We start from the raw sequence: 6,618 nt of genomic DNA on the forward strand, positions 1-6,618 counted from the left end.
AACCCAAAAGCATCCCTATGACTATTCACAGCGAAATCCTTTCATCTTTAACACGCAGAAAAAAATCAGTTCGCTGAAACGGTTTAAAAGTATCCCAAATCTTAAGTCCGCAAAAATCAGAAGACTTGGCAATCCAGCGCACAGCATCTCTCGTCGAGTTCACGTTTTATCTCTGAATAAATGTACAGAGTCAAAGTTGAGTTGGAGTAAGTTGTTCTAAAATATACTTTTCGAAAGGCACAACACTATTTTATTGCATTATGTAGCCTAATGTTGTGAAAGACATGAATGCTGCAGAATGAAAAGTGCATGACCCCATTACCTTAATAATAATGTGTGTTGCCATTGCATGTTTCTGTGACGAGAATCACGTGATACATAAAAGGTAAATATAAGAGGTGAACTAAAGCACAATTCTTCTGTGCATGTGCACAAGGTATTTTTTATCTGATTGAGAAAATGCTACAATTTACGCATGTACATGCCTACTTTTCTCCTGATGATCAGATCACAGATTGGAGAGACTGTCCTCCAAAAAATAACGACATCATAAGTCGTTTGTGCAAGCACCTTATTACGCTGTAAAGTGAGGTATTTAGGGATTAGTGTCCTCTAGCGGCAGTAGCTTACAACAATACAACTTGTTGTCAGGTTTTAAGTTTTTTGCCTTATACATCTGATAAGACACATTTAATTTTATGAATTTGTAAATGTAGAAACGGTTTCATAAACATTTATTGTTTAAAAGATATTTTGGAGCATCTAACCCCTTACCCTAAACCCAACCACTTCTCAACTATATAAAACACAACATGTAAGTAAAAGTACAGTCACAGGTATTTATTGCATAAAACAGTATTAAAGTATTACAAACTATCACGTTGCAAACCTTGCGAACTGAAGCCATACGATTACTTTATATGAATAAACATCAAATCTTATTCAAACATAAACCAGCATGACGTAGTCGGACACAAGAGCCAATAGCGCTTCACATTCTTAGCTAACGTAATGATGCGATCGGTCACGAGACACACGAGAGCCAATGCCTTTTTACAATCATAAATGACGTAGCATCGCTTCCTCTAGCGGTAGTTTTTGAATCGGTATACGTCTGGATCTGATATTTACAGCAGATTGTCATCACTTTTGCATCTTTTCTTCAAATAAATCGATCGGTTAACCTTGGTACACTTGGTGTATTTTAAGTTCATTTTTAAAAAGTATGCTGTGTTTATATCAGATAATAAATTAATGGGTACGTTATTTGCCCTAAATGCCTGAATAGTGTATGTGTAATAAAATACAATTAATCCTGGTGGTTTGAATTGAAAAGGTTATCCCAGTATGTCATCATAAAAAATTATACCCCAAATATCATTTTATACCCTAATATATTAACTTTCAACTGCTGCTGCTACAGGCGCTAATTTAGTAAATGCATCTATTGGTCGTATTTGGTGAAACGGACAAACGACCAAAGCAATCGTATGGGTTGGAGGATATGTTGGATCGGACTACACCACCACTTTCAATACGATCGAAATTAGCATCTGATCGACCTCAATTGTATTGATGTTTACATGATGGCTTTTTAAGCCATCATTAAGATAACAAACAGATAATTTGGTTGCATGTAAACGTACCTAATGAATGCTTTTGGTAAATTTCAGCTGGAAAAGTGATTAAGTAATTTATCTAAGATTATAGTTGTTTTCACTTTAACAGAGTAATGCGGTGGTTTCTAATCATACTGAGAATTTGCTCTCAAACTCACTCACTTCAACGCAATCTGACATCTGCATCTTCCCATACAAACAATGGTATACTGCAAAAGGTCAACCTATAAATAAATGCAAAAACACTTAAATAAATTAATAATCCATTTTTATTAAAATTCAAGTGGTGTGATAGAAGTGGATAAAACAGAAATGAGTCATGAGAACCACTTTACATTATTTTGAAATGCATCTCTCTGTCTCTCTCTCTCTGTCTCTCTCTCTTTCTTTCTCTCTCTCTCTCTCTCTTTCTCTCTCTCTCTCTCTTTCAGCGAATCTCACATCTCCATTAATTGTGTTCTAAAATAGCCACACCCCCTTTACCCCATCAGCCAGAAAAGAGGAAAAGGTGAAAGTGTCTTCTACTTTATGAATTTTAATGTAAACATAACTCAAGCATAAGTTTTGTTCTTTTTACACTTAAAGGGAAATGATGAATATTAAATATGTTTACTTTGTCTGCTTTCTGTCTGTGCAGAGCCCCGGTCATAATGACACTGCCTAGATTGGGTGGCGTTATTAATTCATCACACTAAAAGCAATCCATCAATGTTCCTCCAATCTCTGAGAGCCGTCGATTCGAAGACTGTTAATTGTGAAACACGCACGGGAAGGACGGGAAATGGATTCGACAATGCTGGATTGGTTATGACACGGAACGTTTTTATTCCTCGGATCACTTGGGGGAATGATACAGCTGTTAATGATCCAATTAATCATCATCTAATCATTGCAAACCGATGAAAGAGGATTTGAATGGAAAACGAACGGTTGTTGCATCATAATTTCCATCGGCTGTAAATGCTTTCGTAAGGCTATAGAAGAAAACTCATGCAATGCATTTAACCTTTTCCTAAAGCGGTATGCTATTTCTTTATCTGTGGGACAACAGTTCATTGTCTGTCTGTCAAGCTAAAAAACCTATAAAACTATATTAAAATGTTAAGTGCTCTCTCATTTGTAAGTTATTGTAAATAAATAAACGTTAAATGTCAATAGAATAGTATATCTATCACTCAGTTACTGATAATGTTTCCCTTCACCAAATCCATCATTTAAAAATGTTTCTTATCAGCTTCTACACAACAGAACGAAAACATTAAAGAGACAAAAGTGTGAGCAAATAATGAAAATAATTTTGTGCAAACTATTCCTTTAAAAGAAACTTCTTCAAGGTAGAAATCTATCTGAAAGCTTTTGGGCGTACTGTAGCATGATTGTATCTTATAGTTTCTCACCGGCTGATCAAATCGATAGAAGCTCCACAGGCAGACTTACAAGAGATACAACAGAGATACAAGCCACACACACACACACACACACAGCTGAATTGATCAGTCAGGTCAGATTCTTTTGAAGGTTTAGAAAAGCTCGACAGGCAAAGACATGTCAAACTTTGAAAGCCCAAGCGCTTTTCCTTTTTCGAGATGTACACATGTGATGTGTTAAGAGATTTCAAAATGAAGTGTGATTATAAACACTGCAGAGAACTTGTATCCAACTTCTAACATTTGACCAAATCATAAACTTAATTATTATCCTTTCCAGTCCTAAAAGAAGCATTTAAAATATGCATATTAATGCGATTATTTGGCAAAGCTGTAAATACATTTTAATAACCTTGTTAATGTCAGATAAAGAGTTAAAAGGTTATATTAAAAAAGTTATTAAGTATAGGTGCTACACAATGCCACAGAAGATGCATTTTTGATTGAATAGTTCCATAAAAAATCTTTAAGATCTGAAGATGCTTACTGTTCAAGAAACATTGTAGTAGAAAAGATTTGTATAAAAACATTAAGGAAGTGTGTAATCCAGTATGATTTCAATCATTTGCAATGGAAGCATCACGCTTTTCAGACGCTTTTCAGACGCTTTTCAGACGCTTTTCATTATTTTTCGTGCTGAGAAAAAAAAGTAATATCATAGCACCTAGCGCTGGAAAAAGCGCTGAAAAACACTGGCAAGCACCCACAGTCGGCATGCGCCTGGTATTTTCAGCCATGTTTAAACGCTTTGGTGTACACGACCCCTAAGAAAGAAATGATTCTTATAAGAACTTTGAACTGAATGATTCTTTGGAGAATAAAAGTGTATTTTAGTTTAATGTGCAGTAGGGCTGTCCCTTTTGAGAAAAATCTAATTCGAACGGATTTCGAATATCAGGCAATGTATCCGAATATATTCGAATATCTAGGCCCCCCCCACGCGCATCAAAAACCCACCATAATGGAGATTCAATCACAAAATTATTAACAGTGACAGTCATAAACAGGGTTGTCTGGATTACTTTTTTACTTAATGTTTGAAACAGCAGGTTATCAACTTATGAATAACAAACTTATATATATAAAAAATGATTCAGAACAGTTACAAACAATAACATGACAACTTAAATAGCAGCAGGAGTATATAGGCAGACACAAACGGAATTCGCGCCCGCAGATTTGGGCAGAAAACTCCGCGGAATTCTGCGGATTTAATGCCCATCATTGACAAGCACACATATCCCGCGCTTGAGCGTGTTTGTGACCAGAACTGTCATTGACAACAAGGACACATACAAAACCTATCCAGCGCGTTTGTGAGCCATCATTCACAAGTACATTAACCCTGCGCGTGCTGTTTGCTTGCCCGTTTTCAATGATAGAGAGCACAAACCCTTTGATACTTGAGATGAAATTAAACTTATAGATGAGTTAATCAGATCTCACTTGACTCTGTCGTCTATGTGACGCGCGACAGTCAGCACATGATCATTTCACATCCGTTTACAAGACAAATGCTGTTGTTTAATATAAAGTTTACATTGCGTTGTAAAAATTTTGAAATTATCTTCATACATTCTAATTTCATAATGCGAACGTATTAACACAAGCTTTTTATTCTGCTATAATATTTAACACTATAAACAATATGTCATTTTATATACAGACTATAATTCTATCTTGACATGCACATGAGGTTCATTTTAGTCCCATTTGGTTCCCTCTCTTGCGCACAGTTGCAGTCGTCGGTCTCACTCTCAGCCTCCTTCCTATTACGAGGTGTTACTGTAAAAAATGCGCTACACATGGCATTTAAAAAACCGGATGGTTTATTTATAGTTCGAATACGGATATTTCACGTCATGTTCGAATGCATATTCGAATATCGAATAAAAAGTGACAGCCCTAATGTGCAGCATTAACTTTAGTTATCTATGAAGTTCTTTCTTCAAAAAGTGTAAAGTCTGTAGCTCTGTGGTTCTTTAAATATCTTTAACAATGTTGACATTCTTTTATTTCATTAGTGCAATTAACTTCACATTGTGATATTTTAAATTAGACATAATCAGTTCATTTAATCAAATATCAAAGGAAACATAAATGAATGTTGAATATGTAAAAAGTATTGGTATAGTTTTTGAGTTGATGTGTATTACTGTATGTACTGCAGAATAACTTGAATGATTATTTATTTGAGTAATATCTGAGACTTCTTTATTAACTTTATCAAAATAAAAGTCCTTTATTGAACATAAAGTACATCAAAATCCAAGGTTTTTTTAATCTTATCATTGAAGGATCTTCTGTGCCGGGAATAATTTTGATACAAGAAAGACAATAACAGTCATCATTCCTGGGACTTTCAGGTTGGTTTTGAGCTTGATGTTTTATTTTCTCTGTGTTGTTATAGATGTTTTTGTTTTGATTAGATTTTACCAATACGCATTTTTTCCACCATAACTAAAGTAGAGGCTTCTTGAAACTTCCAGTGGCATGATTTGATTTATTAAAACATTGACAGCTGAATTTCCAAAAACATAACATCATACACTTCACCTTTAAATGTTGTAACTGATAAAAAGTCATTTGAGAGATTTGTGAATAGCCAAAAAATTCCTTCCCGTTTCTAAATCTGTTTCTTAAGTACTTTTAATTGAGTGTGTGATTGTCTTCTTTATTCATCTACTTACTGTAATGTTCACCATTATTATTCTTTTATACCTGGTTTGATTTAGACGCAATAGATTATTAAAGGACATTTAATGGAAGTCTGTAAGGGTTAGTTCAAACCATTACTCTAATTCACTGCCATTTAGATGAAATATATCTCATACTGTACATGTTTACCTTTGACGTTTTTAATGTACTTAAGAGTAGTCTAATGCTATTTCCTGCCTGACAAAATAGTCGTCGTGTGAATATTAATGTGGGATCTCTGTAGGCAGCTCATTTAAAATGAATGAACACATGCCTTGGGCAAAGATGGTCCTGTACAAACACCAGGAGCTCATTAAAACTCAATTGTTTTGTAATGCGCACCTGTCTAAAAGAGTTAAGAGGTGGAGAGGCAGAGATGGACTGTACCAGGATCAGAGGTTACCAGCGTAATATTCTTTAGATTTGAATAATTTACCACAACACGCTTCAACAGCGAACGCTTTCCCATTAGGCCGATTTCGTGAAAATTGAATGAAACCTGGAATACGCTTTCCTGGGAAGTGGACAAATAGCACGGCTGTGAGCGTTTACACAAACGATTTATATTTGCATTCTAGTTTAAATCACAGGATTTACTCTGAATTTAGCCGGGTGGGCAGTTTTGCATTTTAACAAGATCAAAAAACTAATTTCATATACATGTGTACATCTATTCAAAGTGCTTAAATCCATGTTAAAGAGTAACGCTATTCAAATAGCATTCACCCACATTATACCACGGGTCTGTTGAATGCTGTATTCTGATTGGCTGAGAAATGTTCCGTATGGTATGGTTAATTTCCGATAACCGCACTCCTAGTTAAATGTCTTAAAAATAGGCACCAGAGCAATGTTTGTGGTAACCGTAGTATAAG

This window comes from Paramisgurnus dabryanus, chromosome 16 (genome assembly GCF_030506205.2).
Source record: "Paramisgurnus dabryanus chromosome 16, PD_genome_1.1, whole genome shotgun sequence".
Classification (NCBI taxonomy): domain Eukaryota; kingdom Metazoa; phylum Chordata; class Actinopteri; order Cypriniformes; family Cobitidae; genus Paramisgurnus; species Paramisgurnus dabryanus.